Source organism: Carassius carassius, chromosome 45 (genome assembly GCF_963082965.1).
Source record: "Carassius carassius chromosome 45, fCarCar2.1, whole genome shotgun sequence".
Taxonomy (NCBI): Eukaryota; Metazoa; Chordata; class Actinopteri; order Cypriniformes; family Cyprinidae; genus Carassius; species Carassius carassius.
The window spans coordinates 11,927,146-11,953,622 of NC_081799.1; the positions used below are offsets into that span (position 1 = coordinate 11,927,146).

Below are 26,477 nucleotides of genomic sequence, written 5' to 3' on the forward strand. Positions count from 1 at the left end.
CCTTGATATGTGTGTCTGCAGCGATTTAAATCAGTCCAGAAAGAACAACGAGGGAACTTTTCAAATATAACCGACTTATAAACATATTTTCCCTCTCGTCCTCTGTTTACATCCTCGTGACAGGCAGTCGTCAAGATTATTAATTAAATTGCTACACAACTGAAAGAGATTGTTTTCACAGAGAGCCATTCTGAGGGTGTTATATATCCATCACTCAGCTGGCTTCTGAACGAGAGAAGGCCTTGAAAACATCCTGCTGTAAATGCATTTGACTGAACGCACTGGATCGATATGATCTCTGCGGTGCTGGAAAATCCTGTAATTGATGAAGTTACACATTGTGAGGTTGGGTGGTGGAGATCAGGCGTTTTTAATCAGCTAACCGGCTCATCGGTCTCAATCACAGTCTCAGCTGCTGCATGATTTCTGAAATACCTTTCTGTCCATCCTGCGCAGTCATGGAAGGGCTCTTGTTGTTTTATCGCCTGGTTTGTGACAGTAAAAACACTCACATAGGTACTGTGAAGCGTTAGTCCATAGAGTATTCGTTAGAGCGCCTCAACAGCTGGATAAAAGAGCCTGCCTGGGGTTTTTGCAACTGCATTGGAGAGATTTGGGACATTGTAACTCAAAATGCATCAAAAACAATGTTCTGCTGAACTTGAAACTTACAAGGTTGCAAAACCTGACAAGACAAGGTTACAGAAACATCCCTGATGTTCTGGATGCAAGATTTCTGACTCGCCAGCCGACCTCCACTTGATAATTGGATAACATGTCTTGGCAAAAACAGCATGTCCATGTGTGACGAATTGAGTGAGATTCAGAAATTGAATTGGGGTGAATTGGCTGTAATAGATGAGTTAGTGTCACGTGTCAAATGCAGTCCATTTTTTATACACTCAGACTTCATGGACCCAAAAATTTTTGTACTGATGTCAGAATTTTCTTAAAATAATTTTTCTCGTTGACTTCGGGTTGGGTCCGTAAACAAACTGTAAACAATGTAGCTCCATGGTGGAATCATTTTTCTATCCAATGTCTTCTGGCTCAACTAAATTAGCATGAGATTGGGGTGGGACTACTTTTTGGGGGTGGGGCTTTAATAGTGTTTGGAATGAAATAGTCATTAGTGGTGCTTAGATTAACCTGTTGACTGGACTATCATAGACCAGGTTTTTTTTTTTTTTTTTTTGTATAGTGCTTCATTTATGCTCCTTTTTAGACATTCTATTTAATAATGTCTTGGTTGAGTTTATAAAATATAAATTTTATGTATTTTGTTATATATTTTTTGTTAGTCCATTTCTATTGTTTCTATTTTAGTTTTAGCCTTATTGTGGATTCTTTTCACAGGTGACACCGTTATTAAAACCATAGATCTAGAAAAAATATGTTTTATGTTTATATAATACTATACTTTGTTACCTTATTAAATTGCAGAAAACTAGTTAACCCTGTGTGTAAGTGTTTCTAATAAAACAGCCGAGGGAGTGGCAGCACGTTTAACATCTTTCTCTCTTTCACTAATGTAATCAGTCTCTCTATGTTTTTTCCCCTCTTTTGTATGGTCAGCAAATTGGAACCCAAATATTACATTGGTTGTAGTTTCCTTTCACCACTATAGACATTTACCTATCTAGTGGATAACAACTTCCACTTCTGAGAACCCAGAAATGTGAAAAGAGTCCTTAGCATTAATATTTTACAACTGCCCAAGTTACTGTTTAACTAAACATGTGAAATGACTAAACTGTATAATGAAATAAATAATTAAACCATTTTAATTTCCCAGCACAATCTAGTTATTGCTACCTAGTGATGTATGTTTAATACAGGTGGATTGTAAATGTTTCAAGTATTAAAATGATCATTTCTATTAATATATTACTAAGTTCTACAGTCATAATTTATTTTAGTTTAGCTTCAGTTTTATTACATTAGTGTTAGTCTTCATTTTATTTCAGTTAAAGAAATAGTTCACCTCAAAAATGAAAATCCATTCACTCACCCTCATGTCATTCCAAACATGTATCCATTGCTTTCCTATGCTGTGAACACACACACACAAAAAAAGATATTTTGAAGAATGCTGGTCCCCATTGACTAACACAGTATTTGTTCCCCCTACAATGGAAGTCAAAGGGAGCCAACAACTGTTTGATATTTTCTTTTGTGTTCAACATAAAAAATAAACTTTTACAGGTTTGGAGCAACATGATTGTGAGTAAATGATGACAGAATTGACAGATGACAAAATTGTAATTTACTAGTTGTCATACTGACCTAATTGTGGAGGCAACATCTGCACTCTCTAACTCTAGTTATTTTGGTGCCGCTAGTGGTGCAGAAATTGTGAAAAAAGGGGAACAGCAGTCTAAATTTTCCAGTACAAATCACACTTCAGCAACTCAACACTTTCTTGATGTTTGGGCTTCGGGTCCTAAGAGACCACACACTGCTGGAGGACTGCAGGCTGCTCACACAGCTCCTGTCGTCGGCTCCTCAGAGCTGAGGACACATGTGATGATCGAAGTAAACCACTTCTTCCTCTCACAGGCCTCTCAGCTTCGCACAGAAACAACTGTGAGGCTGTGTTGAGAGAGGTGACCTAAATTTTTCCTGGTGTGATAGAATTAGCTTGTAAACAGAAATTTTCTCTAATTATGTGTGATTATCTCTGAGTCTGGAGGTAGGAATTCTAATGGAGTGCAATCTTTTTGGCATGCGGTTTTAAAAGAAAACAGTTTATATGAATGTCTGTCATAACCTATAATTATGTGGTTAGATAAGGATGAACACCATTTAAAAAGTGCCTTCATTTCTTTTCAAGTTGCTTTCTTTATTTGATCGTTTCATTATTGCTCTGTCATGCTGTACTAAGCAGAGATTAAATCAGCATTTTCTCTAAATTAAATTTACATCAGAAAAAGGAAAGTAAAAAGCCAATTGTTTGGCCCTTCCCAAGCTTAATGTGTGCTATAATTTGATGACATGCACTTGCTCTAAACTACAAACTCGTCCTCGTTTTACATTGCAGATAAGCTTCACTTGTCTTTCAGGTGCCCTACGTCTACTATCTATTCATTTTTTTTGGTTCATTTATCCTTTTATTCTGTTAACCAAGATGGATGGTGCACCTGTTTTGACCTTTTTATCGACTGTTTTACAAGACATTGAAGGTCTCTTCTTCTAAATATGTCAGTTTTCTCTTTATTTGTGCCTGATAAATCATCTCTATATTTTTCTTTTTCTTTCTGTCCTTTTACTCAATCTCTTTTGATTTCTCCTAGAGTGTAAAAACTTACAGTTGTCAGCTTAATCAATTTCTACTTGACCTGACCTTAAAAAAAAAATTATTCTTGGTTGACATGATACGAGTGATGAAACTGGCATGAAACAAGCACAGCTATGTAAAATAATTATATTGTATTTTATTGTATTATATTATATTCTTATATTATTACATATACATAATATTACATAATATTTTTTTATACAATTTAGCTGTCTTTATAATGATTGCAGAATGCCACATATTTAAAGTAATTCATTTGAATTTGTTGTTGTTTTTGTATTATGCAAATAGAGGTGCAAATCACTTTATTTTATTTTACATACAGTACATTCATATTACATAATATTTGAATATACAATTTAGCTGTCATCAATGATTGCAGAATGCCACATATATATATATATATATATTACTATAGAATTTAGCAGTTTTATTATTATTATATAATTCAGCAGTTATTATAAAAAGTATTTGAATTTAGAAATGTCACAATTTTTCTGAAATTGTAATTAATTGTAATTATAGTTCCCTGTCAAGGGAACTTCGAACTGCGTCCTCTGAGGGGACACTATGGGGAACACCTCGTCGTGACCCGTGTCTGAAGCATACTTTGAAAAACGCCAACGTGTTGGCCGGCGACAGCCTCTGACGTCACTACCAGCGCGACTATAAATACGCGCCTGTAGGACCCGTTTTTCTGTGAGAAAGGTCCGCTCTCGTTTGTCTCTCTTTTCGAGGAAAGAGGGACAGCCATCTGGATCCCACGGCTCAGGACCCGCCGTTGCCGAGGCACGGAGGCGAATGAGCTCGTGGGGATCACAGGTGGATCTCGCTGAGGAGTGTAGAGAGGGACTTTCCCTTTCACACTCTCCGGCGGCGAACGAGAGTGAACTTCGGGAGGAAGATGCGTTATCATTAACCCATTCTGACACTGAAGTTGCCACTGAGAGTGGCGAAGAAGCTAAGGCTGAGCCTTCTCAATCCTCCTGCCCTGCGTATGAGGAGCTGTTAGAGGTTATGGATCGTGCCACGGCAAAATTAGACTTGCCATGGAAGCGTGCCAGAAAGGTAACGTCACGAGGTCGCCTCGATGAGCGTTATTTGTCTGACCTTAGCCCTCCAGCTCAGGTGAGCCTTCCATTCTTGCCTGACTTGCATGCAGAAGTCGAAAAGGAATGGAAGAGGCCGTTTTCCTCTCGCATCCACCGGTTTCAGCATACGAGCTATGCTAATATCGAGGGCATGCATGAAAACGGCTATGAGAGGATGCCCCCTGTAGAAGAGACGCTGGCTAGCTATCTCTCTGTGGGGGAAACGTCCTCTCTTAAATCTCCCTCTTTGCCATCTAAGCCCCTCCAGGATACATCCCGCTTAAATGGCAGGTCATACACAGCAGCAGGTCAGGCTGTGGCTTCGTTGCACACGATGGCGGTGCTTCAGGCCTACCAGGCTGACCTGCTGAAGGACCTGGATACAGGCGAGGGCCTTTCACCTGATCAGGTAGCCGAGCTGCGCTGCACCACAGACCTCTCTCTCCGGGCTACCAAGCAGGCCGCCTCCGCCATGGGCAGGTCTATGGCGGCCATGGTGGTAACGGAGAGACATCTGTGGGTGAACCTGGCAGACATCAGGAGGGAAGAAAGGGGGTTTCTTCTCGATGCTCCGGTCTCGCCTTCTGAGCTTTTCGGTACCTCCGTCGAGATGGTGGTCGAAAAGTTCAGGGAGGCAAGGGCGCGCTCAGCTGCCTTCAAATCCTTCATTCCATGAAGGTCCAGGTCCTAGCCCGAACAACAAAGGGGTCCTGGCCCATCTCGATCTGAGGATCGTAGACGGGTGCAGAAGGCTAGTGTCGCGGCTCGCGCTCCTCCCCCGCCTAAGGGCAGGGGCAAGAGGAACCGCGGGTCACGGAGAGGTAAGCAGGGTCTGAGGGACGTGATTCAGACGAGGCAGCGTCCTCGCCCGGATCAGAGCGATAGAAAGACCTAGTAGCTCCGGATGTTTTTAACCTCTGTTTTAACTTCTGTTTTTATCCTCCCCTGCCTAATTCCCCTGTAGCCACCAGCTCTCCACCTGATCGAGGTTAGATGGACAGTCTCTCACATAACAGTCTCCTTTCCTGGACCTATGATGTTTTGGTTGGTTCTATGTTCATAGTAACCGCCTTACTGATGGTCCAGACCAGAAGGGGGCGCCCAGCAAGCGGGACTCCAGTACAGGAGGGTGGGTGAGTACGTAACCCTTGCTTTAGCTGTTTATGGATGTTATGTTGCTGGTGGTTATATGTCTACTAACAAACTCTGTGAGTTTCCTTTACAGTGCTCTGTAAATAGCTAGGTGGCCAAGATCACAGGCTTTCGGTAGGCGGCCGCACCGCGTGGGTTCCGACCCCCCGGGGCGCGACACCCACCGCTGAGTGAGACCCGCGCGTGGGAGGCAAGCGCCGTGCGGTTGTCCATCCCCCTCCCCCTCCCGAGGAGCCTGGCTGGTCATCAGAATTGGCACAGCACTGCAGGGAATTCCATAGATGTCCGGCCAGGTCACCCTGAGGGGCCGCCTGGCCGCTTGGCGCATCCGGGGAGGTGGTGGTTACGGAGCCCTCTGTATGTACTGCCTCAGGTGATGCTCCCCTCGCTTGAGGGTTGGAGCTCACCTCTCCCGTGCGATCCAGCGCCTCTGCGATGCTTGGGAACCTTTCTGTACACACGCTAGGCCTGTGTACTTTCTCAAAACCACATGGTGGTCAGTGTGCACGTGAACACTTTGCACACTGTCTGAAATCCACGTAAGTGGTAAGTGTGCACGCAAGACTTTGCGCACTTTCTAATATCCTGTACGGTAGGGGTTACACGCTCCGCTTCATTCCCTTTCTTAAGATGATTAGCCCTGGGTTCCATGGGCTTCATTCAACCGGTGTATTTGTTATACACCTCAAGCATCGCTTCCCTTAACATGAGGGGCTGGGTGGACTCCCACATATTGTGGTTATCAGGTAGTAGGCTTCATCAGGCCTCTCTGATGGTGAGCTCCCACATACTGTGGTTGCCAGGTAGTAGACCTCACCAGGCCTCCCTGGAGATTTAGCTCCCACATACTGTGCGTTTCCACTAAATAGCATATTGTGGTTTTCAGATAGTAGGCTTCACCAGGTCTCTCTGAAGGTGAGCTCCCACATACTGTGGTTGCCAGGTAGTAGGCCTCACCAGGCCTCCCTGGAGATTTAGCTCCCATATACTGTGCGTTTCCATTAAATAGCATATTGTGGTTTTCAGATAGCAGGCTTCACCAGGTCTCTCTGAAGGCGAGCTCCCACATATTGTGGTTGCCAGGTAGTAGGCCTCACCAGGCCTCCCTGGAGATTTAGCTCCCACATACTGCGTTTCCACTAAAAAGCAAGCTCCCACGGTTTGTGGTTGTCAGGTAGTAGGCCTCACCAGGCCTCCCTGGAGTCGAGTTCCATATTACTTTCAGTTTCCACTTGAGGTGGTTATCTGGTAACAGGTAGTAGGCCTCTCTAGGCCTCTCTGTAGGTGAACTCCCACATATTGTGGTTATCAGGTAGCAAGCTTCACAGGTCTCTCTGAATGTGAGCTCCCACATACTGTGGTTGTCAGGTAACTTTTCAGTACACACGCTAAGCCTGTGTACTTTCTCAAAACCACATGGTGGTCAGTGTGCAAGTTAACGCTTTGCGCACTGTCTGAAATCCACGTAAAGTGGTAAGTGTGCACGCAAGACTCTGCGCACTTTCTGAAATCCACGTAAGTGTGCACGCAAGATTCTGCGCACTTTCTAAAATCCTGTACGGTAAGGGTTACGCGCTCCGGTTCGTTCCCTTTCTTGAGATGATTAGCCCCCGGTGTTCCTTGGGCTTCATCCAACCGGTGTGTACTTATTGTACACCTCAAGCCCCCTCAATATGGGGGGCTGTGTGGGCAATTCTCGCGGTAGTTTAGCGGCGCTCCCCTTTTCTGAAAGGGTCACTCATGAGCATGCTGCTTGGAGCTCGGAGTCCTCCTCTCTTGGGAGGCTGATTCTCGGTTCTTTCAGAGTGCTCCAGTACTACATACTGTTTTGAGACGCACTGTGAGAGCAGACATCCTGCTGAGGCAGGGGCTGAGGCTCGGGGAATGGCGCCTTCGCACCAAGGTGTTGAAGCAGAGTTGGAGAGGTTGGCCAGACTTGGGTGGATCGGTTTTGCGGCTCGAGAGAGCATTGCACTATCCCCTCTGGCTTCCTCTGACTCATCCAGCTCCATTGGGGGCTGGACGCCATGGTACAGGCGTGGCCGAGGCTTCATCTGTACGTTCCGTCCTCCAATTGCTCTGCTCCCGGGCCATTCCATCTACGAGCTGCTCTATCAGAGTTCCACGAGAGCCCCTCCTTTGAACAGTATTTGTAAATCCATGTTATGGTAAGTGTGCACATGAAGTCTTTGCACACTTTCTGAAATCCACACTGTGGTAAGTTCGCACGCTAGTACTCTGCGTTCTTTCTAAAATCCTATATGGTAAGGGCTTCGCGCGGCTGCTTCGTGCCCTTTCTTGAGTCGGTTAAAGCCCCGTTCATCTTGGGCACCACTCCACCCAGGTATCCGCTGATACCTATCTAGAACAGGGCGCCGCTACTAGAGTACTGTTGGGACAGCTCTTTCGGCAAGTTTTTGCGAAAGCTAGGAGTAGCTTGGTAGAGACTTGGTAGAAGAAAGTGCCAGGCTCTTAGCCGTATCCCTTTAAAGGAATCTTTTGTGATTCCAAGCCTTCAGCTCTACCCCGGGCCAGGGCCCTACAGGTAAGTTGGGTATGTAGCTTAGGCCTTTGGCCGTAAGGGATAATGTCATAGACAGCCGTCGAACCGTCCCAGGGGCGACTCCTGGTGAAGCGGTAGAGTTGGTACTTAGTGTTTGCCATGATTCTGGTCTGCACTCCCCTCAGCATGGCGGCGTGGGTATACTGTTCCCCATAGTGTCCCCTCAGAGGACGCAGTTCGAAGTTCCCTTGACAGGGAACGTCTCAGGTTATGAATGTAACCATGGTTCCCTGAGAGGGAACGAGACACTGCGTCCTCTAGCTCCCTGCCATGCTTCGGACGCAAGCTCCACGAAGAAGATAAGTGACGGGTCCTACAGGCGCGTATTTATAGTCGCACTGGTAGTGACGTCAGAGGCTGTCACCGGCCAACACGTTGGCGTTTTTCAAAGTATGCTTCAGACACGGGTCACAACGAGGTGTTCCCCATAGTGTCCCCTCAGAGGACGCAGTGTCTCGTTCCCTCTCAGGGAACCATGGTTACATTCGTAACCTGAGACGTTTCTTTTTTATTATGAAAAAAGAAACAAACCACTATGTGAAAAAAGGGTGACATACATTTTGGTATATTATATTATATTATATTGTACAATTAGGCATGTGTTAAGAGTATTTGCAATTTTTCTGAACTCTTAATAATAGTTTATTTTTTACTATGCAAGAAAATATAATTTGCTAAGTGATACGTGAACCATTAAACTAGCATAGTTATGTAATATTTATTATATTCTATATAGCTGTGTAATAATTTATTTAGATTTTTAGTGAACATTTTAACATTTTTATGTGTGTGTGTGTGTGTGTGTGTGTGTGTGTGTGTATGTATACTGTATATATATTTTATATCTTTTCTTTTTTTTTTTGCATTCAACACTTTTCTCTTTTTATATTTCAATATTTATAAACCCATCCTCATTTAAAACCTTTCAGTATTTAGAACGTTTATAAAGCTGATCTCCACAATATAGGTGATTCCATGTTTTACTATCCCTGTGGGGACATTTGGTCCACATAATGTAGGCAGAACCTGACCCCCACATACACTAGGACAGATTAGCACAGTCATTTTTTCCTTTCAAGCAGGGGTGGGGTCAACAGGTGCTTCGGCTGCCATATCTAAGCAAACAGGGCGAGCAACAAATCTCTCCAAGAGCTGACAGCTCAAGAAGATCTCAGATGACAAGCCGCTAGAAAGCAACCTTGAAAGTCACGTACTTAAGTATACAGACAGTACACTTTAGCACAATTACACGATGTCAAAATGTTCATATCAACGTCTCAAAATAATCGCACACTTAGTCTCCTCGTGAAACAAGTTCATGTGTTAATCTGACACAGCCGACTGCGGCGAGACGTGACAGGAATCCTGCAGCTGTTAGGAAGAGAAAGCTTCTGTCTCCGCCGAATCCTATATGAAGAGTCTGACTCACTACTGCCTCCAAAGTTTCCCAGAGTTCCCTGAGAATTCGGCTCTGAGGTGAAAATCAATACTAGCGCTGTCTGTGTGCATAAACCCCCCCTCCTCCCTCATCTCTTAGATTCCTTCCACCGTTTTCTGTTTATCTCGGTGTACGCTACACCTCAGTATGTCTGTCTGCGAGATCCTGCCAAGACGACCATCGTCTCAGACAACACTCCTAGTCCCTCTCATCTTCCTCTTTTAGGCGAGAGGGTTTAAATTTGCTGAGCTTTCAATAATACAGATTTGTCAGACTCCTTGAAGACAGCATTTCAAAGGCAGCGGCCACACACACACACGCAGGGATCTATCAGACATTCCCCGTGTGTAACAGGTCTTCTCTGAAATCTTCAGGCCTGTATTTAAGAGGGATTAAATCAGTCAGTAAGATCCAAATGGCTCCTCTCTGTGTGGAATGCAGACAAATGAGCACCTCAAATAGTTGTAGAAAGACCTCGGCTCACAACCGCAGGGACGAATCCTGCTTAAACTGCTGAGCCAGACACTAGCCGGACAAACTAAAAGGGCGATATGCTTTTGGAGGGACAGAAAAATTGGCTGTGGGACATGCTGTGGTTATTTGGCCTCTAATGAGGAGTGATGGTTGACATATCGCTTTCTGCTTCCCTCCGGCGTGAGCTTTAAAAACACAGCTCTCAAGGTTGGAGACTCAGAGCGAGTTGCAGATGACCTGTGTGATGCACAAAGTGTAACGGCTAATCTTTCACGGATCTGTCAGTGGGATTGCTAGTTTTTATCATCAGTCTTTGTGCTACTGTAGCTGTAGGATCATTGTGGGATAATGACAGGTTTATATAAGATCACTAGGCTCAGACAGAATCTGAAGCTGTAGTTTTTAGGCATTTGGCTTAGTGACGAATATGGAGATGAATAAAAACTTTACATGAAAACTAATTTAAAATTTTAGTTATATAACCAATGTTTTCATGTAGATTTTGTCTTTTTATAAGCAATTTACACATGATTGTTGTTAAAAAAATAAAATAAAAAATAAAAAAGCATGATGGCATTTGATGTAACCATTAAGTAATCTCATTAATTTCCATTTTTATTCTTTTTTTTATGTAAATGTGAACATTTTGAAAAGGCTAACCCTAAAAGGGTTTCCATTTATTATAGTCCCACCACAACAAGTGGTTATATATTATATAATATATATTTCTAATATACACATGATAGGTAAAAATTGATAGCCTGAATGCACTGTAAGTCGTTTTGGATAAAGGCTGCTAAATGCATACATTTAATTTAATTGTAATTTAATATATGTGACCCTGGACCACAAAACCACTCATACTGTAAGTACCATAGGTATATTTGTAGCAATAGCCAACAATACATTGTATGGGTCAAAATTATACATTTTTCTTTTATACCAAAAATGGCATATATGTTCCATGAATATATTTTGTAAATTATACCGTAAATATATAAAAACTTAATCTTTGAAAGTAATTCTAATTGCTAAAAACTTCATTTGGACCGCTTTAAAGGCGATTTATTTTTTCACCGTCAGATTACAGATATTCAAATAGTTGTATCTCAGCATATATCATCCAATCCTTACAAACCCTACATCAATGGAAAGCCTATTTATGTATAACATAACATATATTGATGTATAATTTTTTTTTTCTTTTTTACTTTTTTTTAATTACCCTTATGACTGGTTTTGTGGTATGGGGTCACATATATACCAAGTGCACTGATTTATATTTGGTAGACATTTATTAATATTAAAACAAAATTGCTTCTCTACTGCTTATCTACTTCTCTACTTTTTTAAATAATAATATTATGCAAACTACTGATACCAATTTCATTTTTACCTCTTATTTCTTTTTTTATGCGCTAGAAATAAAATATCAATATTGAATTTTAATTTTAACCCCGTGAAGCCTGATATGAAATAATAGTCAAAATCATTTTAAAATAAAAACGGTTTCTTAAAACTTTGGAAAAAGCATTAAAAAGAAATCTAAAATATAATAATAATAATGCATATGTACTTGTTGTTTATGTTTTGTATCATATAGATACATCAAGCTTTATGGAGCTCTTACTCAAAAGTTTTATTAGGCTCAAAATGAGTGAGATGTGATTTGGTGCATATGTTGTTATTTACAGTATATGGGCAAAAAGCCAAGTCGAAAAGATTTTTATAATAGTAAACAGTAAACAATGTCATTGACCCATATTTGAACAGATTTTGTGGAAATATCTGTGGAATGGATTTAAACATATAATGCCTTATATAGCTACTACACTCTAGTATGTCAAAGTATTGTTAAATTAATTTCAACTGTTTAATAATCACATACAGTAGGAAGCACAGAATGTGCTTAATTTTATGATTGACGGGTTGTCAAATTCAGCTTGAGGTAAATCTGTGAGTTCTGTGGGAGCAGATACATGTGGGCCTAGCGATCACTGTCCAATAAAGCTGCTGCAGAAGCTGCTGGAAACATCTGATGCAGTATTGCCACATCTGGCCACATATTACCCTCAAATCACGACCTTTGGATGTTAGTAAGATGTCTCGTTTGGCTTGCATCTAGTCAGGCTCAGAAACTTTCTGTCAGCATGCTGCAGAACAAGGAGAGAGTTTGACCTCAGCCAGCTGTGTCCAAAAAGCTGATGTGAGCCATATGACCAGCGGCAGAAAAAAAGCGAAGCTGATGTGCTTTCATAACAGCTTCATAATTAACAAACATATGGCGCTCCTGTCAAACATTTAGAAATAGAGCATGTTCTCTTTTTTCATGTTCCATCATGCGACTCAGGCTCAGATATTTTCAGCCATTCATTGTGACAGCCTTGTTTATTTTTACAGCAGCTAAGTGTGTTTACTGAGATTTTAATAAGGCTAATAAATTATGATTTTAATAACAAATTGTGACAATGGAATTCATAAAAAATTTATTTAAAAGGCTCATTCTAAACTATGCACTATAAATCTATATGATATATGATATGATATGATACGATATATGATATGATATGATATATGAAACTAAAACTGAAGTAAAAACTATTAATAGAACCTATATAGACAAAAAAACTACTACAAATTATAAAAATACATAAAATATTAAAACTTCAATATTTACATGTATTAAAAGTAAATATAAACATTTTATTGTCATAAAACTATATAGTAACACCAACACAAACTCATCACAATATAGCCTGAATTTGCTTTACAACTACTTTGACTTTCTGATATTGATATATTTCCTATTTAAATAGTAATTTTGAGAGAGGTCACATACCACTTTTTTAATTATTCCTGCTAGCAGGTGATCTCACTAGTGGGCGGGACATTCTAATTCTAGAAAGCATTTGATTGGATACAAATTTCTATAGTGCAGGATGAGTCACTAATATTTTACTCAGTTTTCCTGGAAGAGAAAGAGAATTTTAACTGCATGTGCAAAATCCAAATCAGAAAATTGGAACATTAAATAGCTGTTATATAATATAATGGCTCTCAGAGAATCTATAATAAAGTCATTATAAAATACATAATGCACAGTAATAAATTTGCAATAAAGCCATAATGAAACATTAATGCAGGGCTATGGGTGACGTCCAGTGAAATAACCGTATCCTCACTGATCTGTTCTCATTTTCAGCATATAACTGACTTCAGATTTGATTGATGGATGGCATTGCATTTGGTCTAAGTGAACTATAATGATCATGTATTTCCTGTTGATGCCAGTAATTAGGGCTGGGCCATAAACACGAAGCGCTCTATTGTCCTTTCAGTATGCTTTCAAAACCCATTTCTGTTTTATTTTAATGTACATTAGTCTAAAGTTGATAAGCTGAAAATATAGCCTAATGTGTTAATGTGAGTCTGCATTTTGGACATTTTGAAATAAACAAACCAAAATAAATAAGCAATCTGTAACCCCAGCAGGGTCAGAGCGAACTGAAATGTTCAATCTACAATTTTGTTTGTGTAAGAGGAATTAGCTTTCAGTGAAATTAAATGGAAGACACTAATAGACATACTCTAACCTGGAAAGAGTCATAGCACCCCCTTGTGACTGATATGTTCATTACACATATTACATTGAATAGGCATTCTCTCTATGTATAACTAATTGTAATATTTGTCAACGAAGGAAGCAATTTCTACAGGATTTTAATATATATCAAAGGACAATGCTGTGCATAATCTTCATCAAATAAATAACTAAAAAAAAACTCACAAACATGCATTTAAACCTTGGAATCGTGTCAGCTGAAAGTGGTTTCCGGCCTCAACATGTTCTGTTAGCTAATTAAACAGACTAATGTGCAGTACATGACTTGAATGGTGTAGCAAATAGAAGCACAAGGCATTAAATTGAGTGTGTTTCATTACTGGGGCTGTTGTTTTTGCTTTAAGTTGTTTGAGCTGAAGTTTGTGTTTATGTGTGTGAGATCGCTCTCATTGGTTCTGAATGTCAAGAGCTTGTGTGTCTTTTGAAGAGGGTCTTTCTCATTTCGTGAAGCGCTTGTAGACTACTTCTCTTCTTCGTGTTCTACCAAGACAACAGCGTCTCAACAAGCAATGAAGAAAGCTCCTAATGGCCTGATTGAAGCACTCATAAACACTGCAGTAAATATTACTTCTCAATTTTTAAAAAGGGTCAGAAAGTAGTAGCGCATAGATTTGATCCTCTTGTAGCCTATTTACAATTGGGTTATGTTTCATTTACATTATAAGCTATTTGATTCAGTGTATCAAACAAGTATTTTTAATTAAAGTATTTTAATTTAATTAAAAACCATAGTGGAGTGCCACATTCCACACATGTGCTGCCATGATGTCTCCGCATTACAAATGTTTATTTTATTGTATATTGTATATTTTATTTCATTATTTAGTAACACTTTGTAATAAGTAAACAGTAATAAAATATTTCAAAATTAAGTTATTCAGTCATTTTAATTAACATACTTTGTATTAGATATTACATTATTGGACATTAATTGCATTTGTATTCAAAAATTAAGCTTATCCTCAAAGCTAAATAACTCACTTAAAAACTTAAAAAAGTAAATAACATAATGCTGTTTACATATGAGCAAATGAAACAAAAACACTGTTAATTACAGTATATAACAATGAACATTGAACTCACTATATGTATATCTATTAATGAATTAACTGATGTTTATAAACTATTAACTAGTTTGCATTTATGTGTTTTGCTACTCCATACTTATTATAAAGTGTTACACATTAATTTGATAGATATATAGAAAAACAGACAGACAGACAGACAGACAGACAGACAGACAGACAGACAGACAGACAGATAGATAGATAGATAGATAGATAGATAGATAGATAGATAGATAGATAGATAGATAGATAGATAGATAGATAGAACTTACATTTCAATAAAACTGTAAAGGAAAGTACACTCACAGTGTTTATGTATATGTCGAGAACAAAAGCCCTCTTGTCTAAGTACTCTTTAAAGTGCAGCCAGTGTCAGGGTTCGGGGCTAATCACCTGCCTTTTGGGGTTGTGAGTGTGTGTTTGGATGGTTTGACAGCTCACTGCGTCTACCTGTTTGATCTGAGTTTTCCCCGCCCTCCTTGTTTCTCCGTTGTTAACCTTAATTGTTCGCCACCTGTTCTCAATGCTCTTCTAATTTCTTCCCTTTATAATTCCCTGTGTTTCTCTGTCCATTGCCAGACTGTTGTAACGCTTACCAATAGCTCGAGCTGGTCTGTGTACTCACCTTGTCTTGTCTTAAGGCTCCAGTGTCTTTTGCTGATTTGCTCTGCCTCTTGTTCTCACAAATGCAGTACTCCTAGAAGATTCCAGCTCTCATGTCTCTGGTATTCGGCTGTTGAATGAGCTAAACTGTGGAACAATACTCATCTGCCTTGTCTTATCTGCTTTTAATAAAGCTCAGTGTAACCCGCAACTGAATCCAGCCCGTTTTTCCTGACAGAACAGACTGGCCAATTATGGATTCAGCGGGATCTGATATACTTCGCTCGGCTCTCATACAGCAGGGAGTTTGATTGGGTCAGCATGCCATCCAGCTCAACACCATTGCGCAGGATGTGGACGTTCTTAGTGCCGAGTCTTCGAACTCCTCACACGGTTGGATAGACTTCAGCGAGAGGCGACGAGCCACACTGATGTTGTCAAGTATCCAGAGGTCACTCCTGTCAAGTCCACAGATATTGTCAAGTGTCCAGAGGTCACTCCTGCCATGTCCACAGATGTTGTCAAGTGTCCAGAAGATGTTGTCAGGTGTCCAGAGATCTCTCCTGTCATGTCCACAGATGTTGTCAAGTGTCCAGAGATTACTCCTGTCAATTCCACAGATTTTGTCAAGTGTCCAGAGATCACACCTTCAGAGGTTGCCCCTACCTACTTTGTCTGTTTGGCCATAGAGTTTGTTCCTGTCTTGTCAAGTCCTCAAGTGTTTTTCCTACCGGTCACATCTGGGCCATGTAAAGTGTTCCTGCCTGTCCTGTCAGACCTACAGGGGTCATTCCTGCCAGTTGGGTCAAGGTCGTAGACTGTGTTCCTGCCTGTCAAGTTATGGTCATGTAAAATGTTCCTGTCGGTTCGGTTATGTCCTGAGGTCGTCTTTGCCAGTTGGGTCATGGCCGTGGAGATGTGTTCCTGTTTGCCTTGTCAAGCCCACGGAGGTTGTTCCTGCTAGAGGTTGCGACCATGAGATCATACCAGACCAGCTGTCTGCTGCTTCTGACGAGTCCCTCGGTTGATGCTCCTGCTAGTTGTCAGCCATCTGAAGGGGCTATCTTGTCTGTTTTTTGCTGTCCTTAAAGGTTGTTTTTGTTTGTCTTGTCAAACTCACAGAGGTAGGCCCCTTCCTGGAGCGTCAGGTGACGCTCCTGGGAGGGGGGTACTGTCAGGGTTCGGGGCTAATCACCTGCCTTTTGGGGTTGTGAGTGTGTGTTTGGATGGTTTGACAGCTCACTGTGTCTACCTGTTTGATCTGAGTTTTCCCCGCCCTCCTTGTTTCTCCGTTGTTAACCTTAACCTTTGTCACCTGTTCTCAATGCTCTTCTAATTTCTTCCCTTTATAATTCCCTGTGTTTCTCTGTCCATTGCCAGACTGTTGTAACGCTTACCAATAGCTCGAGCTGGTCTGTGTACTCACCTTGTCTTGTCTTAAGGCTCCAGTGTCTTTACTCCTAGAAGATTCCAGCTCTCATGTCTCTGGTATTCGGCTGTTGAATGAGCTAAACTGTGGAACGATACTCATCTGCCTTGTCTTATCTGCTTTTAATAAAGCTCAGTGTAACCCGCAACTGAATCCAGCCCGTTTTTCCTGACAGCCAGTGCACACACACACAAGTGTTTTTATGCTAACTTTCTCGCTTACTAGTGAGCCTTTCTCCACAACTGCCTGCCCACCAATGCAAGGTTGTCTTGTTGCCATAGTTACCTAGTGGGTGGTCTGCATCCCACTTTTGTTCTTCTTCCTTTGACCACTGTACTGGATTGCACTGTGGAGGGTAACACAAGCACACAAGTATACACAATAATTAGGACAAGCACAAGAAAAAGCACAAGAAAAGGGGAATAATTATTGAACCACTCCAACAAGAAAACTGTAGTATTTTATTGTAAACCTCAACATATAGTCTACATTATTGATGTGACTAAAACTTTAACCTATTCTGACTGTTCTCTTTGTCTACATCTTTTCTGATTTGACATTTTTGTTATGTTTAACTCTGAGTTTGAACTCTCTGAAAATTCTGACGGCACCCATCCACTGCAGAAGATCCATTGGTAAGCAAGTGATGTATTGCTACATTTCTCCAAATCTGTACTGATTAAGAAACAAACTCATCTTGTATAGCCTTAGGATAAATACATTTTTAGCAAATTTTTATTTTTGGGCAAACTGTTCATTTAAGCAAATAAATTACAGGAAACTAAGCTTTTATGGATCAATTGTAAATTAAAGTTTTCATTTATTACAAAAACAGCGCGTTGCAGTGAAGTGCAGAAGCAAACTTAAAGTAATCTACTAAAATAAATAAATAATAATAAACTTTCTCTGTAGTGCTGTTCAATATGTTCAATACTAGAGATGCACGAGCTCGTGAGCCCAAGTGTCACTCCAGCGCGTGAGCTGAATCGCACTGACGTCACTCAGTGACTCAACCAGTCATCCTTAGTAAAAGTAACGCGGCTGTGAGTAACAACTCCTCTGGTCTCTGCTCATCAGTTAATTAAGCTCTGATGGAGGGTACATGTTCATATGGCGGTGTAACAGGTGGAGGAAGGCTCTATTGCGCGTTCTTGAAGGAATTTAAACTGCGCAATTCTTCCTCACACACAGAGAGATCGGTTTTCAGCTCATGTCGCAGGTAAGGTGATGAATATTTTTAAATACAATTGAGTTGCAAACTAATAAATTATGTTACCTCTTAGATGTTACAACAAATAAGATCAGTCCTGCTTCACTAAATTGTGTTGGTCACTTTCCACGTCACGTTCGTTTCTTTGCTAGCACACCACTAGATGGCAGTGTTTGAATACATAAATGTTCAAGATATTTCCATGGGCTGTATAGCCTATTATTTAACAGCGTTCTTTTTACATTTATTTAAACTCATTTCTATTTTGATTATTTATTAATTGTTGAATTATGTAGACTGTTTTTATGTTGTATTAAAAAATAATATATTTAAAATATATTTTGTTGCTAGAGATCTAGCAGCTGTGTTTTGAAAATCTGACACACCTCATGATATCTTGTCACCTTTACAAAAACAAAACATTATGAAAACGTATTCTCTCTCTCTGTATCTTTCCTGTCATCTGCACAGCTGTCCAGCAGCTGGGATTTTTCCTTCACCCCTGCAGTGGGATGGCAAATGATGTCACTAATGCTGATGCATCTGCAGCCAATAGAAAAGGGCCATATGTACCAGTTTGTGAAGAGCTTCTGTCTGATTGAGCTCAGGGAGATGAACAGCTTGGAGAGCCAATCATCATGGAGACGAGGTGGGTCTTTTAACTCCCCCCTGACCAATAATCATGGCTTGCGTAGGGTTAAAAGATGATGACACCGACTGAGCATCATATTTCACGTGTGTAGCATGTTCAGACAAAGATGTTGCCAAGCAGAGCTGGTTCACGTTTATGGATCTTCATCTGATTTTTAATTTATGATGCTGACACGAATGTTAGAATTATTTAACACATTTCTTATCGGTTAAATATGATGCATGAAATGTATTATAAAATACTGATTACTTTTGCATCTGAATAAAAGTATATCTGTAATTTAAAGTTGTTAGTGATCTGAAAATACCTATATCCTGTGTTAAAGTTTATTTTGTGCTGTGGACATGGATGACACTGCCCAAAATTGTGCAGTATGTTAATGAGAGTTGTGTGTGGATTTATAATACGAGCAAAAAAATATAGACATAAAATAAAAAGCCATATCTAGAGACCAGATTTATCTATAACACCCTAGAAATCATCCAGAATAGCCTAATAGCTCCCTGTAACATAGTGGCGTCAACTATTAAACATGCATAATCTGGTTGGAATTATAATTAAGAGCCAAAGATATGAAGCATAGCACATCGCCACTCAAAACTAGATGCATCTTTTATGGCTCTGTTTCACCAGAGGAATTCCAATAAGCTATTTCATGCATCACTGTTTAGTGTGAATCTTCTGTATGTCCTTATGCTACTGCGAACACATAAACAGTATTGATTTTTGACATCTTCTGGTTTTTCTCTTTGCATAGAGTCAGCGGTCACATGTGGTTTATGGATGTGAGAACTCCATGTTTGACTGACTCAAGTGTGTAGTTCTGTTACCATGGTGAGCATGAATCCAGCTCAGCCAGACAGAGCATCTGATTGGCTGGCATGCCAACATTGGTATATCATGCAGCCGGCTGACTCGCCCAATGGAGACCGTGCAGCACTGGAGCTGTTGCTATGGGCAATCAGACAGGAATCTGTCTAATTTATTATGATCTGTGTGGTTTTTGTGATGCACCATCTCTGTGTGTCCATCAAATTTTGGTTTGTACTCACCCTGAACACTGTCTTCTCTGCTTATTTGAAAGGATGGGGATGGGGCAGATGGGGTACGTGGGTGCTATGCACAGAAAGTCACGTAGGCAAGACCCCCCCCCCTTCTTTCACCCACTGCCTCACTGCCTAAATAGCTCAGTCTAAGTGCCTCAGTCTCAGTCAGAAGCTGTGGGTCTGCCCAGCTGTGACCAGACACCTCCAGGAATGCACAAGCATTTCGAGTTCTCTTCTGTTCTTCGATCATCCTGTTCCTCTCTGCTCCTTTCCTCTACTATGTCATCCTGTCCTGTCTTATGCTCTATATTTCTCATCTATTCTCGAATCTCACCGTCATATTTTTCCTATTATATAACCTATTGTGTTCTATCATATCCAGTCCATCCATTTCCAACTTTGCTATTCTTTATTCTCAGAATCTATTCTTATATCTCATATCATTTATTTTCTTATTTCATCTATTCACTTTTCCTTCCCTGTTCCCAATCTTTTTCCTATCCCTATTCTATACTATCGGATACTATCTTATCCCTATACCAACCCATTCTAATCTATTCTATTCTATTCTGTCTTATGGTATCCTTTTATGTTCTTTCATATCTTGACCTCTCACCCTATTCTATTCTATTCTATTCTATTCTATTCTATTCTATTCTATGCTTTTTGTTTTCCTATCCTATCTTATCTTATCCTGTACTATCCTGTCCTCTCCTGTCCTAATCATACTCTTTCCTACCCAGTTCTTGCCTTATCTTATTCCATTATATTTTGTTCTTTTATATTCTATGCTTTTCTTATTCCTATTGCTATCCTATAATTGTCCCGTTCTATTCCTAGTCCTATCAGCACCTATTGTATTCTATTCTGTTCTATTCTATCATATCCTGTTCCTATTCTTTCATCTGTCATATCCTGCTCTGTCTTATTCCATCGTTTCCTGTTTATTCTGATGTTTAGTCCTATTCTATTCTATTCTGTTCTATTTTATTATCATGTCTTTTGCTTTTCGTATTCTTGCTGCTATGCTTTCCTGCTATCCTATCTCTATCATATTCTATTCTATTCTGTCCTATTGTGCCCTATTCTATTCTGTTCTCATGTCCAATGCTTTTCTTATTCTTACTGCTATACTATGCTGTCCTATCCTCTATTATATGCTGTGTACTATATATTCTATTCTATTCTGTCCTATGCTGTCCTGTTATCCTGTTCCTGTTCTTTCATATATAGTAAATAAGTAATATATTTAAAATACATTTATTTCATACTAAGTATAGTTCAAATCTATTAACATATTTACTGACCGATAACATTAGACTTCAGAACATGGGTAGTAATGTTATCTCTGGTATTCTGGTCTGTGAGCATAATTGTGTTCGGGGGCGTGGCTTTGGACAGTAATTGCAGGGAGGGTGGGACGATCAGGCTAATGTTAGCATTTTGCAAAATCTCCTACTGCACCTTTAATTTAGCAACTTTTTTATTGTTTTTAATTCAACAAAACAACATCAATTTAAAGAGGAAGCAACAGAACCATCTATTAATTTTACAAATCTGAAAAAAAAAAAAAATAGTCCCCTTTATATAGTCCAAAATGTTTGAAGAAAAACATTGCCATGCATTGATGGTACAAGGTTTAGCCTTATTCAGCTGTGTTGTTGTACATTCACAAGTCACTATTTTAAGGATGCTACGAATCTAGTATGTTGTTTTAATGTAACTTTTGATGAGGATTGTACAATCTTTGAATAATTTCAGACTTTAAATGCTAAATATTTAAACTGTACCTGAAGTTCATTTGGAACAGTTCCACTTAAGCACAATAAAATATACTAAGTATATATTTCATTTTACTTCAGCACTACTTCAAAATTAAAAGTGCATTAAGTACAAAATTAATATAAATATAAAAAAATTATTTGTAGTATACTTGGCATGAAATAATTGTATTTCAAATACATTTAAGTATTTTTTTTTTTACTACAGCTTCCCTGTCTTATTAAATCCTGTCCAATTCTATTCAGTCCTATTCATACTTTTCCCTATCTTGTCCTATTCTATTCTATTCTGTTCTATTCTATTGCTGTTGTTTCCTATCACATTCTTTCTTGTCCACTCCTGTCTTATCCTATGCTGTCTTTTTCTATTCTGTTACATTCCTGTTGTTTCCTATTATATTCTGTTCGGTCCTCTCATGTCTTATTCTATCCTATCATGTCTTGTCTTGTTCTATTCTATTCTATTTTATCTTTTGTTTTATAATACAATTTGCATTTCCTATTCTTGTTCCTAATGCTGTTTTACCCTGACCTATGCCATCCCTATTCTGGCCTATCCAATTCTACTGTCTTGCTTTTCTTATTTTTCCTGTCCTATTGCTTTTTTCTTCTGCTCCTCTCACTTATCACTATCACCTATTAGTATCTATCATCTCCTACCACCTCTAATCTCCTGCTGACATCTACTCGGTGCATGTCAGAACTCTTTATTCATATCAGGTCACACTTATGATTCTCATGCCATAGGCTCACAAAGAACAAGCAACCAAATTCATATTGTTGGTAACACTATATCACAGAGACTTATGGCATGAGCTGCCTTGATTTGGGTTTTAAGCAAACACCTACAACAACCCAAACCAGCCACCTTAACTACCACAGAGCAACACCCTTGCATTGTTATATGTATCAGTTGAGCTCAGAATTGTTAATATGATATCAGCGCAGCTTTTAACTCATTAAAAACTCTGTAGTACCGATAGTGACCACATCCACTGCTACATGGAGAGATGGTTACATCAAAATACCATTACAGACTATAATTATCAGGTTATGGATTCCACAATTTCATATTTCTTCAATCAAAACATATTTAATTGAGCATATAGATATTTTTGAGGCTTTGAAATATACCCGATTCTTTCAGAAAATGGAGTCTTTTGTCACCCTACAGTGAGGTTTAAAAATAGCACATAGTGTGTTGGCCTTGTTCCAAAACACACACATAGGCAGACACTCTCTCTCTCTCCCACTTTTTTTCTACACGCATTTCCCACCTCCAGGGCTCATATTCGCTGGTATACCTTCACTGCCACAGTTTGCTCTCTTCTGATTGGATGAAGTGAGTTGAATGACAACTGAGCAGAGTGCAGGAGCAGGAAGCAGTGGCTCCGCCCCCAGGCTGTGCACGTGGATGAGTCTGCTGTGAACGTCTGAAAATCAGAGAGAAGAGAGGAGAGGGGAAAGGGGGAGGAGAGAATTGGGGAACAGAGGCGACAGGATTGACTTGGGAAGGAGAGGAACTGAGAGGAAAGGTTTGTAATTGCTTTGAAGGAAAAAGGAGGAGGAAAACGGGAGAAAGAGGGGAGAGAAAGAGGTGAAAGAAGAGGTAAGCCGAAGATTTGAAAGGAAAGACTGTCTCTTTTTTTTTTTAAAACATCTCATAATAGTTAAAGATACATGCATGGGGTTTTGTGCAAATTAGCATGGGCATGTGTTTCAATATAGGTGAATATTTTGTATGCGTGCATTACGTGCACACTGATCAGCTCTAAAGCAGTCATTCATTATTCTGACAGCAGTGTGTGTGTGCGTGCATGCGTGTGTGTGTGGTAGGATTACAGATGCATTGCCTCACATCATTGCCGGCAACTGTAGTTACTGGTATCACTTACACTGGCTCTCTGGTTCCATGTGATTAAATAAATGCCATCATGAGATTACAATCCCCATGGCATGCTAGTTTTCATATTGTAAGAAGACTGTCATGCAAACGTTGTTTCAAAATACACTGGTTTTTAGAAAACAACATCATTTGTTATGCATGCCAACTCCTAGAGGAAGTATGACTCTGTTATTACTGTGTTTACTTCAACAGTCCACTGTATACTGCAAATGTTTCCAGGAGAAAAAAACATTGGAAGGCTATTGTTTGCACAGGCCTGCATGAGCCTTAATGGCACACATGCCGTTGTTATCTCCACATACTGACCTACATTTACCGGAGCTTTACCACTAGCAGACAACCGTGAGCTGCTAAAAGATCATTCTAAAAATAGAAGCTTAACTTGAGTCATTTGGTAATCTGTAATGAATGAAACCGTGATGTCAGTTAAATGAGATCAGTTGTGCCTTGTAACCTTGTAGACTGAAATGAACCTTCCAGAGTCGAAACCCAGAACAGAGTTCAAACACAGAAACAGGAAGTCTGTAATTGCAGAATTAATCGTTTGTAAGGACAGCTTGGAGACTTGAGTCAGCTGTGTTTTTGGAGACCAATTTTGTATTTGCTGAAGCTCGAGCAGATTTGTTTTTCCTCGCATAGTTACGAAGTGTCTGCTGAAACCTTTAAAAGAAGAAAGTTACTACAATTCTTGAACAGCAAAGTCTAGTGTTAAACCTAAGCAAAAACACTGTGAATATGTAATTATAGCACTCTTAAAACACAAACACAAGCCATCATTTTAAACACGCATGCATACTGTGCACCTTTTACAGCTCAGCGGTAAATTTAAACATTATGTTTGGTTCTGGTTTGGACCACGGTGGTCCAGCTGTCTGAGTCGCAGTGGTGGTGGTTATTATGGTTTGGGAGTGAAGGAAACTTGGTTTTGGAAACATCCTAAAGTTTTGCCAATCCAAGCACTTCACAACCTCATATGGGAATCTGTGGTTCTGAAGAAACTGTCATTACTGGACCACCATTGTTTTGGAGCTCATCAGCTACTTGTGTACAGTTCTTCCTTGTGTCGTATCTGCTACACTTATCATATCTGCTTCAACTGCTTGGATTGGTTTACTGTAACTCTACAGTATGATCTCAGCAGCCTGAAAACAAACTTTTGATCTGGAACTTCTTTCAGCTGATCTTCGCCTTCTAACATCAGAGCTCTAAATTCTGTCTAAAAGTAATGCCTGATATTTCTGATCTCAAACCTCTGAATTCCTCAGTCTGATATCTAGTTTCTGATCTCAATCATCTGACTTAAACACTCTAATCTCATCAGTCTGACCCAAAATTTACGAATTATTCTGCAGTAGTCTAATTTCAGAACTCTTGATCTCAGGCCTCTGATTTTAACAGTCTGATATCAAATGTCTGTTTTAAACATTGTCCAATTCCTGATCCTGAACCTCTTATCTTTTGTTACTGCTGTAGTTTGCCTTTAGACTTCTGATCTCAAACCTCAGATTTTAACAGTCTAATATCAAACATGCAATCTCAAACTTCTGACTTAAACACTAATATCAAACTTCTGATCTTGTTTTACTGCTATCGTTTTTGTCGTTAATTGTTGGTAAAATCCAAGTACAGTTATAACGAATTATTCAAACTGACAATTTAAAAGAAAAAAAGGTAAATTATAAGAACTTGGCTAGAAACATCTTACATCTACTTACATCTTACATCAGCAGAAATCAATGCTTGGCCTACCCACTGCAAGTGTACAGTTCCTTAAAGGGGACATAACACACACATTTTCACCCAATCTCATGTTAATCTTTAGTACCTACCTCCATCCTTCGTATCTCCAAAAAGTCTTTAGTTTTATTATTTTTATAAAAGAAAGCTATATGATTCTCTCAGAAAATAGCCAAGTTCCTGGAGGTGCTGTCGTGGGTGGAGCTAAAGCGTGATGAACCCCTTAAACTCAGATTGCCAACAAAACACAGATATTTGATGCAGTTTCACTTACCGTCTGCAATTCCGAATCATGACCAGGATCTTTTATCGCTGGGACTGCTCCATCTTTCAGTATCAAACGATGCGCAAATACAGTGTTGAACTGGGCCTTGTTTATAAAACATTCGTCAACAGCTCCGTTGCTGCCCCGAAAAACAAACTGCATCCACTGTTCACATAACGCTGTGTTCCTTTGGTAAGCTGAACAAAGTGAAAGTGAAAGTGACGTTACATTCGGCCAAGTATGGTGACCCATACTCAGAATTTGTGCTCTGCATTTAACCCATCCGAAGTGCACACACACAGAGCAGTGAACACACACACACACTGTGAACACACACCCGGAGCAGTGGGCAGCCATTTATGCTGCGGCGCCCGGGGAGCAGTTGGGGGTTCGGTGCCTTGCTCAAGGGCACCTAAGTTATCTTTCCCTTACAAGTGTAATGGGGTGAATGAGACATGAGACGTGCAGATCCATTTGAAAGGCTTTATTTAGACTGGGATGTGGTCATAAAACAGGCATGGGTCAGACAGTGGCAAGCTGGTACATTAAGGGCAAGACAAAAGAGTATCCAAACGAAGACGCGAATCAGTCGACGGTGAATGTAATCCTGAGGGTGAGGCAAGCAGGAAATCCACAAGAAGAGAAGAGGTGCAAACAAAGTCCGAAACAGAAAGGCATGTGTGATTGGCTGCAACCATATGTGATCAGAGTGAAATGGATTGTGGGAGCAGAAGTCCAGGGTAAGTGTGACAGTCTGTGTAGTGTGAGAGTCCATGTGGTGGATAATGATCTCTCGTGATGAACAAACAGAAGTTCATAGACCGGATTCATGAAAACAAGTTACAACCAAAAACACACTTCTTTGGAGACATTCTTCCAGAGCGATTCCTGTACAGCATTGCTGCTGAATGAAGAGATGGTTCTTGCTCTTGCTTTTGCTCTTGCTCTTGCTCTCGCTCCGGTCAACGCGGGCACATTCTTCTTCTTCCTTAACCCTCTCAGGCTCAAATTAAGTTTTAGTAACTTTAGTAACCTTTAGTAAAGTTTTTAGTACTCCAGATACATAAAATATGTATCTGGAGTAAAAAGGTTTTTAGTTTTTAACTGTTGCAAATCAGCAACGCCTGCCTTGAGAGGGTTAAT

General features: G+C 40.0%; 1 protein-coding gene across 2 annotated transcripts in view; it reads left to right on the top strand.

The window, feature by feature from the left end:
- The first annotated feature begins 17,754 nt into the window (after positions 1-17,754).
- kdm6bb (lysine (K)-specific demethylase 6B, b) overlaps positions 17,755-26,477 on the top strand; it is a 31,109-nt gene continuing 22,386 nt past the window's right edge. The window contains exons 1-3 of one of the 2 annotated variants that reach the window (XM_059540025.1): positions 17,755-17,956; positions 18,419-18,596; positions 19,357-19,433. The gene's annotated coding sequence lies outside the window, so the exon portion shown is untranslated. The remainder of the gene's footprint in view (positions 17,957-18,418; positions 18,597-19,356; positions 19,434-26,477) is intronic. The other variant, XM_059540024.1, reaches the window with a different exon arrangement.